The sequence below is a fragment of the Pristiophorus japonicus genome, chromosome 2, assembly GCF_044704955.1.
Source record: "Pristiophorus japonicus isolate sPriJap1 chromosome 2, sPriJap1.hap1, whole genome shotgun sequence".
Taxonomy (NCBI): domain Eukaryota; kingdom Metazoa; phylum Chordata; class Chondrichthyes; family Pristiophoridae; genus Pristiophorus; species Pristiophorus japonicus.
The window spans coordinates 183,258,715-183,271,305 of NC_091978.1; positions in this window are offsets into that span (position 1 = coordinate 183,258,715).

Here is a 12,591-nt window from a genome sequence, read left to right on the forward strand (position 1 = left end):
AGGTTACTGCACAAGATAAAAGTTCACGCGGTTCAGGGTAATATATTTGTATGGATAGAGGATTGGCTAATGAACAGAAAACAGACAGTAGGGATAAATGGTTCATTCTCGGGTTGACAATCAGTAACCAGTGGGGTGCCGCAGGGATCAGTGCTGGGACCCCAACTATTTACAATCTATATCAACGACTTGGAGGAAGGGACTAATTGTAACGTAGACAAGTTTGCCGATGATGCAAAGATGGGAGGGAAAGCAATGTGTGAAGAGAACACAAAAATTCTGCAAAAGGACATAGACAGGCTAAGTGAGTGGGCAAAAATTTGGCAGTTGGAGCATAATGTTGGAAAGTGTGAGGTCATGCACTTTGGCAGAAAAAAATAAAAGAGCAAGTTATTATTTAAATGGAGAAAGATTGCAAAGTGCTGCAGTACAGCAGGACCTTGGGGTACTTGTGCATGAAACACAAAAGGTTAGTCTGCAGGTACAGCAAGTGATCAGGAAGGTCAATGGAATCTTGGCCTTTATTGCAAAGGGGATAGAGTATAAAAGCAGGGAAGTCTTGCTACAGTTGTACCGTGTATTGGTGAGGCCACACCTGGAATACTGTATGCAGTTTTGGTTTCCATATTTATGAAAGAATATACTTGCTTTGGAGGCAATTCAGAGAAGGTTCACAATGTTGATTCCAGAGATGAGGGGATTGACTTATGAGGAAAAATTGAGTAGGTTGGGCCTCTACTCATTGGAATTCAGAAGAATGAGAGGTGATTGTATTGCAATATATAAGATTATGAGGGGGTTTGACAAGGTGGATGCAGAGAGGATGTTTCCACTGATAGTGGAGACTAGAAATAAAGGGCATGATCTTAGAATAAGGGGCTACCCATTTAAAACTGAGATGAGGAGAAATTTCTTCTCTCAGAGGGTTGTGGATCTGTGGAATTCACTGCCTCAGAGAGTTGTGGAAGCTGGGACATTGAATAAATTTAAGACAGAAATTGACAGTTTCTTAAACGATAAGGGAATAAGGGGTTATGGAGAGCGGGCAGGGAAGTGGATCTGAGTCCATGATCGGATCAGCCATGATCGTATTGAATGGTGGAGCAAGCTCAAGGGGCCATATGGCCTACTCCTGCTCCTATTTCTTAAGTTCTTATGTTCTTATGAACTTGTCAGATGACCTGACTTCTTTGTTATATACAGCATTAGTTGCATTACCACAGTCGTCCACTAGCTTTAGCAGCCGTCCCCTCGCTGGAATTATATTACACTGTCCACTGATGCTGGGTGGTTCACCACGTGAAGTCCCTTCTGCCTTCCTGTCTAACACTGCAAATATGCCAAAATCTGAACTGTTGCTTGGGAAGGATGGAATGCATGCCCGTGCTTCCTCAGGAGGCTTTTGCTACTGAGAAAGACCTTGAGGGAAGAGCAAAGGGAGAAGGATGCCTCTGAGAGGCTGGATATTCGAACATAAACACATAAGAATTGGGAGCTGGAGTAGGCCAAATGGCCCCTTGAACCTCCTCTGCCATTGAATAAGACCATGGCTGATCTTCGACCTCAACTCCACTTTCCTGCCTGACCTCCATATCCCTTGATTGCTCTAGAATCCAAAAATCTATCTATCTCAGCCTTGAATATGCTCAATGACTGAGCATCCACAGCCCTTCGGGGTAGAGAATTCCAAAGATTCACAACCCTCTGAGTGAAGAAATTCTTCCTCATCAGCCCTCTGATTTCCTGGCAGATCACAATGGTGGTACTCCAATACTCTCTGTTATTGGCACAATATATGCTTCATTTAAATGTTTGGCATTGGGAAGAAGAATGGCACATTAGCAATTATTTGTTTATGCATTTCTTCAGATTTTTACTTTTCAACTGGTCAAGTACTAGAAATTTATAGGAGTATTGAATGAAGCATTCTATATTATAACACATCATTTCTTCTGTTCAAAATATTATTTCATTACTTTTAAGCAGAACTGTGAGTGTGCATATATATCTGAGGGCAAAAGCTCAATCAAAATGTGAGTACAGAAAGACATAATTCCATGAAATGTCATTCTTTATAAAACTAATTCTATGATTATACCCAGAACTGAAGACCATGAAAATCATAGATTTAATTTTATAAAATATCACATTTCATGGAATTATGTATTTCTCTGTATGATACATCATGAATTAAACTATTAGATGTGTACTGGCTTAAGGCTTAGGTTATATATTTTTACATGTAAATTTGCACTCCTCCAATGTTAATCATTAGTTTGCCAAGGACATTTTTTTTATATTTCAGAATGATTCTGAATAATTCATTTTGTTTTTACAGTACAATCACTAGTTGTTATTTTGACAACACTAATAATTTTATTAATGTTTAATGGATACTTTAACGCTATTTATTTTTCAGATCTAAACATAAATACCTTTGAATTTATCTGTGAAAAACAAATCAGTGTGAGGACAGAGCCAAGCAAATAAACTTCCTGTGTATCTAAAATCTGACATGGCTGTGCATTTCCTGTCAGCTTTTCTATTATAAATTTCTATTCCACATTTATAATTTAAACTGATCAAACTGTCACTTAAAATTTAAAAAAAATAAGGACTGGTTGCATGACTTTAAAATTGCGACTGAATTATGACTGCATGCCTATACCACATTTGGCGATGATAGATAAGATTTCTGGATCCCCTAGCTGAAATTTTTGTTGGTGAATGATTCCAGCCAAGCAACAGAGAGACTAGAGAGGTCCTTTGTGTTGCAGAACAGCTAAAAATGCAAGGTAAATTACAAGCACACTTGGCTGAACTGAAGAATACAGATGGCCGTGCCTATGGGAATAATGGGGTGCTTGGTGAGTTCCATTGCAACTGCGAGATTTTCAGAGCGTATGTGGAGCGGCTAGAAATGTTTTCACCGCAAATAGTATTATCAAAGTGTCCGATGATGAAACAGTAATCGGATGGTAATAGAAAGAAAATCAGATATTTTCCTGACTGAAGCAGGCCCTGAGGTTTATGTAATGCTGAAAAATGTGCTTGTTCCCATCAAGCCAAAGTATACATCACTTACGGAGATTCTAAGCAAGTTAGAACAGCACTACAGTCCTGAGCCCCTGGAATTTGCTGAAAGTTATCGTTTTGGAATACAAAATCAACTACCTGACAAGACTATCAGCGAGTACATTGTAGCATTAAAAAAGCTATTTATTCATTGTCATTTCGGAAACGTTCAGGACCGAAAATTGTGGGACAGCTTTGTTTGTGGGATGAAAATAGAAACGATCAGAAGAACATTGTTGACAACCTCTAACTTGACTTTTGATTAGCTTGTCAGACAGCTATATCCATGGATATGGCCGACCATTATTCCTGAGAATTTTGTGCCATTTCCAGTCGTCAGACAACCGAGGTGAATCGCCTGCAGGTTAAAAGTAAAAGGCAGTTGGGCCCCAAGGCCTCAGCAACTGGCAATGGTAACAGAGCATTGAAGTCACGCTATTGGTGCCTGGTGGGACAACACATTGTTCAAAGTTGTCCATATGTGAAGGCAGAGTGTTTCTTCTGCAAGAAAACTGGGCATCTTGCGAAGGTATACTGACTGAAGAGAAAACCAACTTTCAAGACTATAAATGGAAATCCCCAGAGACTATATAGCATGGAAGAAAAGCACCAGGATGAACAGATACACATCATCAGGAGCATGAGGGTATCTAACAGCAATTTGAAAAGTATCATCATCCAAGTAGATGTTGCAGGAACCAAGTTACCCATGGAAATCGACACTGGTGCATCCGTGAGTTTAATACCGGAATCGCTACATCTCGACAAATTGAGTGATTTTCCATTGAACAAGTCAAAGATAGAGCTGCGAGACTATTCAGGAGAGAACATTTCTGTGGTAGGTTGCACCACCGTACTTGTGAAATACAAGGATCAATTTCAGAGCTTGTCTCTCTTAGTGGTGGCAGGAGACAAGCCTGCCTTACTAGGTAGAAATTGGTTGGGATCAATGAAGCTGGATTGGAGTGAGATTTTTCGTGTTGAAATGAGATTTAAATTGAAGGATGATGTTATCAACAAGTAGCCCAGGGTGTTCTGTGAAACAGGCAGTCCAATCCAAGGCTTCCAGGTATGTGTCAAGGTACAGAAGGATGCTAGATCGGTTTACTGCAAGCCACGTCCTGTATCTCAAGGAGAGATTTGAGCAAGAACTCAAAAGACTAGACACTGAGAACACTATCTCGAAGATAAATCTATGTAATTGGGCTAAACCCATTGCTGTTGTAGCTAAGCCCGATGGCAAGGTAAGATTGTGTGGTGATTATAAAGGAACCGTAAATCATGTTCTAGAGGGTAATCTCCCCAATACATTGTCAAATGTAAAAGATTTGTTCACAATGCTGACAGGTGGTCATACTTTTCAAAGTTAGATCTCACAAATGCCTACTTACAATTGAACTAGATGAGGAGTCCAAGTCATGCTTAACTATAAATGCTCATCTAGACCTATATCAATTTAATAGGCTACCATTTGGAATGTCTTCCACCCCAGCCATATTTCAAAGGGTAATGAACCAGATTTTGCAAGGCATTGAAGGGGTAGTATATTATTTAGATGACATACTCATTTCAACACCAAACAGGTAAATCCATTCTAACATATTGAATTAAATGCTCAAATGGCTAGAGAAGCACAAAATATGAGTGACTTCTCACAAGTGTGAGTTATATCAAAACTCAGTGGAGTACTTAGGGCACAGAGTAGACAAAGATGGTTTCCATGCAACCAAGGGAAAGCTGGATGCAGTCAGAAATGCACCCACTCCCAAGAATGGCACTGGACTTCGATCATTTTTGGGTCTTTTGAACTATTATGGGAAGTTCCTACCAAATTTGGCTACAGTATTACATCCACTGAGTGAGCTGTTGAAAAAACAGGTCCATTGGAAATGGTCAAAAGAATGCAACACAGCATTCAAGGAGTGTAAAAGCCAGTTGGTAGAGAGTACCTTGTTAGTTCACTATGATGTATCTAAGGAGATCATGCTAGCATGTGACAGCTCTCCAAATGGACTTGAGGCAGTGATCTCTCATGTATTACAAAGGAGAGAGGAGAGACCAATTGCTTTTGCTTCACACACTCTCAGTGCCAGTGAGCATAATTATGCACAAATCGAAAGGGAAGCTTTGGAATTTTTGGGGTGAGGAAGTTCCACAAATACTTGTATGGTCGTAAGTTTACCATTGTTATGGACCATAAGCCCCTGTCAGCAATCCTCCATCCAAGGTCCCCAGTTCCAACCTTAGCTCCAGCCCGAAGGCAGAGATGGGCTTTGATTTTTTCAGCATACATGTATGACATTGAGTACAGCTGATCAGCTGATCACAGTAATGCTGATGCTATGTCTAGGTTTCCTTCCCCATCACAAGTTACACCAGATAGGGAAGAAGTGTTCTATTTTTCATACATTGATGAGGTGCTAATCACAGCTGAAGAGATTAGTATTGCCACCAGTGATGTCAAAGGTGCATGATTACATCGCAAATGGCAGGCCAAACCAGATAACAGAGAAAGATATTCATCCATACTTCATTCTTAGGAATGAATTATCAGTGGATAAAGATTGTATCATGTGGGGTGCAAGAGTGGTTATACCAAATAAATTCAAGTCCAAATTATTAGGAGATTTTCATGACCAGTACCTGGGAATGTGTTTGACCAAGTCGTTTGCATGCAGTTACTTTTCGTGGCCAGGTCTAGATAAAGATATAGGGCTAGACTTTCCTACGAGCCCCTCGACACCCGATTGCCCGCTGAGAAAAACCGTTAATGCTCGTTCAGTAACTCTGGCGAGAATTTCCATTTTTATGTTTAAAGTAATTAAAACTAATCGCCCGGTGAGAAAATGGGCATTGCACACTCATTGTCAGCGGTTTTCTCGATGGTTAAGTGGAAACTTAGTAACATGGGCGGTTGTTACCGGAATGAATGGTAAGTATTTAAAATTTAGTCCGAGGCTGCAGTTGGGCCTATGGAGGGGGGAGAACTTAAAAAAAATGTCAATAAAAATTAAATAATAACATGCAAAGCATTCCCAAGGCACTTTTATACCTAATCGCTATTTTAAAATTAAAAAAAAAATAAACAACCTTTAACTTACATTTCTTCGCAGAGTACTCACCTACTGCCCTTTAAGCAGCTTTTACAGGGCGGTTCTCTCGGCGATCTGGATGTCAGCGGTTAAGGCCAAACTTAACCGCCGACATCCAGTTGTTCTCGATGTTGCATGTGGGCGGTTTGGTCCTGGCGGGCGTGTTCAGATGTGGGAGATGAAAAAACATAAGGCCAAACTTATGCCCTGGCGGTTGTTCTCGGTGTTGCATGTGGGCGGTTTGGTCCCGGTGGGCATGTTCAGATGTGGGAGATGAAAAAACTTAAGGGGAAACTTTCGCCAGGCTGAAAAACAGCTGCACCGCCGAGAAAATCGCCGAGAAATGATCGGAAAATCTAGCCCATGGAGTGGATCATTAGTCAGTGTACAACATGTCAAGCGGTAAGCAAGAAACCACCATCAATACCATTACAACCATGGAGATGGCAACTCAGGGTGGGGCAAAGGTTACATATAGATTTTACTGAGCTAGAAAGACAGCAATTGTTCATTGTGATTGATTACCATTCAAAGTGGGTAGAGGTGTTTCCGATGAGGCAAATAACAAGTGAAACACTTGACCATTTGCAAAGATTATTTTCTTCACATGGCCTGCCAGAAGAAATTGTGTCCAGAATCTTGTTCAGAAGAATTTGCATAGTTCACAAGCAAAAATGGTGTAAAACATAGCAAGGTTCCACCGTACCACCCTGCTTCAAATGGTGCAGCAGAGCGCACTGTACAAATTGTAAACATACTCTCATCAAGCAAATGTTGGATCCAAATCCAAAGAAACGACAGTTATCGGTGAACCAAAATTGGCTAATTCTCTAATTACTTATCGTAATACTCCTCCTACAACTCCTGGTAGAACACCAGCAGAGTTGTTTCTCAAATGACAGCCACGAATCAGGTTATTGTAGTTAAAGCCGAACTTGGCACAGTCCGTAGAAGAGAAACAATTAAGAGAAAGAGAATCATGATAGAGAAAGAGTAAGAGAGAGAAGTGTGAAATTGAATCAGTCTGGTTGGCTATTTTGCAGGGCTGTTCCAAAATTGCTGTTGTTGAGATGATTTAGTCTCACTACGCCCTTTTCCTGCTGAAAAAAGAGAGTAAAGAGACCAAAATCTCCCCCATACTGTCTCTCCTGATCCTAAGTTGTGTTAATCGTACCAAAAAAAAACATTTCAGTTAAATTTTGAAGCAAATGGAAAACTTCAAATCAGGATGCTGTTTGACTGGGAGGAGAACTTGGAGATGGTGTTCCCATGGCATTGCTGCTCTTGTCCTTGGTGGTTGTGGTGACATGTAGCACTGTTCTGGAATGGCGTTGAGCTCCTCCAGTGTTATTGTGGCTGCATCCATCCAGGCAAATGGTGATTATTCCATCACACATCTGACTGGAGCTTTATAGATGTTGGATAGGCTTTGAGGGGTCAGGAGATTCATAAGCACTCAACTTTTTCCCTGCTTTTGTAGCCACTCTGTTGCTATGTCTGGTTCAGTTTACCATCTGCTCAATGGAAACCCTGAAGCTGTTGATAGTGAGGGACTCAGCAATGATGGCGCTTTTTAATGTTAAGGAAAGATGGCTGGGCTTTTGATCATTTAAGATCGCCATTACCTATCACCTAGGTCATCAACATGTTAACTGTCATCACCCCATGTCTTGTCCACGAGATCCACCTCCTGCTCACTCAATCCTATTTGCACATCCTACTGGCCACCCAATTTTACTTCATGGCCTCCATGCTAGCTAATATTGTAAAAAGTTCCCTCTTCTCAAGTACTGTCCCTCTCGCTTTCAAATTTACCATCATCACTTTCCTCCTCAAAAATCCAACCCTTGATCCCTCAATCCTTGCAAACTACCACCCTATTTCTACTCTCCCTTTCCTCTCTAAAGTCTTTGAACGTGTTTTCGCCTCCCAAATCCGTGCCAGGCGGTAAGGCCGCCTCAAACTGCAACATTCAGTTTTGCCGCTCAAAGATGAGAGAGGAGCGTTAAAAGTGGCATTGCACACGCATCCTCAGGTGCTAACGGAGCGGCAGCTCAGGAGGCCTATTGAATTTCGAGACCGTAGGCTGCCAGCATTTGAGTTAAAAAAAATGGAAAAAGAGAAGTTTCCCACACTTCCCCACTGGTCCCATTAATCCCGAAATGCTAAAAATAATAAATATAAACACTTACCTTGATCCCTGGATGCTACTGCCCCAGGATTCCCGATGTCCCACCACATTTCCCAGGGAGTACGGACACTTGCTGGTTAGGCCACTATACTCACCAAATATTGTATTGGTGACGGCATGGGGGCGTTGCACACTCGATGATGTTACCACGTGGGTGGCGGCCGAGCATGCAGTAGTATGACTTTCCGCCGCCCCACCGCCCAACTAAATTTGCCGACAGCCCTGGATCCCGATCACCGCCAACGGTAAGTACTTAGACGCCTGTTAGCCACCCCTTTCCGGTGGTAACAGGTGGCGTAGAAAAAACGAATTTCGACCCTATTGTCTTTGGACCTCACCACAAACTCTATTCCCTAGCCATCGACACCATCATGCTCACCAGCCACTGTCTGAGTCCAAACCAGATCATTCGCAACCTTGGAGTCCTATTTGACTCTGAGATGAGTTTCCGATCACATATGCTCTCTATCATAAAGACCACTGACTTCCACCTTCGTTATATCACCCATCTCCACCTTGGCCTCAATTCATCTACTGCTGAAACTCTCAACCATGCCATTGTTATCTCTGTACTTGACTATTAGCAGAGCAGGTCTCCAGTCATCCTGGTTAACCCTTGCCATGGATAAAGGCCTAGCTCTGTCAAGCCCGTGTGGTGGCTGGTGTGCAACGGTCACCACACGTTAAAAAAATTCACGCACAGGCATCTTCCACCCGAGTTCAGGACTGGAATGTCGGGTCCTTCATGGAAACATCTGTGAACTCATGTGGAAGCAATTCCTTCTCGTTCGAGGGACCGCCTATGATGATGATGATGACTTGACTATTCCAATGCTTCCTGCCCGGCCTCCCATCTTCCACTCTCTGTAAACTGGTCAGATTATTTTTATCCATTTATTTGTGGATAGAATATACCTAGGAAATCTTCAACATTGTCTGATAGATTCCAATGTCAAAACTGTATTGGAATAGCTTTTTTAAAGGAGATGGGGAGAGAGAGAGGGACAGACAGACACAAAGATACACATTCAGGAACCAATCACAAAGCACCACATTCAATGTTTACATGGTCCAATCAAAAGAACTTTCATAATGCTAAGTCACACCAACCCCTTTGCAAAACTGTCAAATTCCAGACAACAACCTAAATTCTGCCAAACCTCAGGACCATTCCCCAGTGCTACCAAAGTTCAGAACTCCTTCCAAAGCATCAGACTCCACTCCCCACTCCCCCTCCACAACTGCAATTGACCCCAATTCATCTCCTAGTACTGCTAAATACTAGCACCTAGAATTTACTCAGGGGTTTTCCCAAACGCTCACCATGACTTTAGTGGAAACCTTTGAGAAATGACATAAACTACAAAATCTATGGTAGGAGATCGGAAGAGATCAGGAGGTGTGACCCCCAGATATCTATGGCCAATTAGTTTATCTTGCATACCATCTTTCTGTGTATTCTCATATACATATGTGACATTACGCAGAAAGATGGTTTATATATTTTTTTTATAGAATCATACAGCACAACAGGCCTTTCATTAACAGTTATGATTGAATAATGGATATATTTGTGAAATTCAATCCAAAGCACAGTAAAAATCTCAGAATACCATGTAATCGAAATGGAACGTCACTTGTTCAGTAGTTAGAGTGAATCGTTGGACTCACCATGAGCAACACCATAGGAGGCCTACTGATATTCATAGAAAATATAAAGTGATCCATATTAACATTGCTAGCTTTGGCACCAATTATTTTAAAGTTTTTTTCTCATCAATTGAATAAAGAAATATTATTGTATTGTTTATAGAGTTAAATACTCTCCTGTATAGTACATTAGCATCCAATTTGAGACATTTTGACCTTGTTAACACTGGTAACCACATAAAATAGAACTTACCACATGGAGTGGAGCATCAAGAATGCGGCTCACCACCACCTTCTTGGGGGCAATTAGGAATGGGCAATAAATACTGGCCTTGCCAGCAATGCCCACATCCCACGAATGAAGTTTAAAAAGTTGGACAGACAATGCTAATAGGATTTATTTGTGATAATTTGTGGAGCTTGTTCAGCAACCTTTAGCTAGGTTTAGGGCAGCAATGACAATATTCTTAGGGATATGTTTGCATACCTCCTCCCATTCCCCATTAATCCCACCCTGTTCTTGATATTCCACAATTAGTGTTTGCTAATAACATGTCTTCTCTGACATGTGGTATTCATAATTCATTGTTCATGATCCTTCAACTACTCAAGCTGACAGGCTGGGGCTACAGCTGAGATTAGATTCTGCCTCCTCACACTTGTATGCCTTTATTATTTTGCTTACTGTTGACTAATGATAAGGGAGGATTGTTGGTTCACTGTGTTATTTTGATTTTTTTTAACAACTTTTGCTTTTTGCCTTTTCAGTCCTGTTGTTCACTTGAAAATCTTGAATAAAATGAAAACGTAACAGGAAAAATACTTTAACCAGGAAAGGGTAGAGCAGGAAAAAACTAATGGATTGGTCAATAAAATTACCAACCTGGCTTTAGTTTATTTCTCATTTCAAAAATAAAAATATTTGCCAGAAGAAGCTTTATAAAAAATGCACGTGAAGAAAAAATTGCTTATATCAGATAGTCAATGTACCACAGACAATCTAATAGTCAATATAGCAGCAGGTAGGTACTCGAAAATTTGGAAACTAAAGTTGCTGGAGCATTGCGGAGTTACTACCTGTCTCACCTGGATAGCTCAACATGCAAGCATTCACTGCTAGGAATGAGCTCTAATTATTTTATACTGACAGACAATCTGTGGTTTCACAATGCAATGCCCACAGGAAAGTTGAACTTGGGTGAACTTATCGATAAATTAAACATTTGAATATTTAAAAAAAGGCAATAAAGAGAATTGTGGCCCTAGAACTGAAGAATTAGCTGGAGATCAGGTTAAAATTTCCTCTGTTAGTGGAGGGGAGAAGCAACATATGATAAAGAAAGAGGCAACAAAAGTTACCTGTAAAGTTTCAGTAGCTGGGATCCAGGCACAAACTAGATTTAATCTGGCAAAATTGCCCCAATGTAATTATGCTGACTGCATGAATTGCTTATAAAACAATAAGAATTTGAAAAATGTGGCCAATACAAGAGCTCCATGTCTGACAGGCATTAATAATTGCAAAACCGTGTCGGTACAATTCAAGGTGAGTTTCTAACGGCTGTTCTCAGTATATTATTTGCATCATGTATGATCTGTGCTCTCAGTACAGTATTTGCATCATGTATGAGCTGTGCTCTCTACAGTATTTGTATCATGTATGATCTGTGCTCTCAGTACAGTCTTTGCATCATGTATGATCTCTGTTCACAGTACAGTATTTGCATCATGTATGATCTGTGCTCTCAGTACAGTCTTTGCATCATGTATGATCTGTGTTTATATGAAAATAAAAGAAACCAACAAAAATGAGCTGCTTCTCTGTGGAAAAGAAAACATTCTTAATTTCATGCAAACCCGCAGCAAGTTTATAGAGGAACAATCGGACCGATTTTAACCTTTCCCACCCAGCGGGAATGTGGCGGGTGATTAACGTGGTGATCGAGTGCTTACCGATGCGCTCCAGTTCGCACATGCTGCCATTTTAACTGCCGAGTCTTTGGCATCGTGGGGGCATCTACTGCAGGTTGAGGCCACATTGATATTTAAAAGTTGGGGACCGACGATGTCATTCGGATCTCACCCTATTTTAACTGAGGATCACACAAGTTGCACTCGGTACCATATGCACCAGTGAAACATGGTGGCAGGCACAAACCAGGCCAGAAGAGGCCCAGGTAAGTTAAAAATTTACATTTTTTAATGATGCATTATGGGCTAACTGGAGCAGAATTTCTTCTATGGCCCCCAAAAGTAAACCTTGGACTTCTCTTGCCCCAGGCTTCCTATGCACTCCCCAGATTGCAATCCCCTCCTGACTTCCCTCCCACCACTCACCTGGTGGCCTCTTGCCATGTGAAATACCCTTCCTGCCCACTGACTACTTTTCATTCCCACCGGGTTCAGATGCGAGTCCATGCTACAATGTGGTAATGAAACTCAAGAATTAAAATGGCCAGAGCCTCACATCTGTACCATCATGAGCACTTCCGGATTGCCCCGGTCCCCGCACTTGTGGTCTGAATTAAAATCAGGGCTAACTTCTCGGTCTGGCTGAAGAAAGTGCTTTATAAAAAGAGAGTG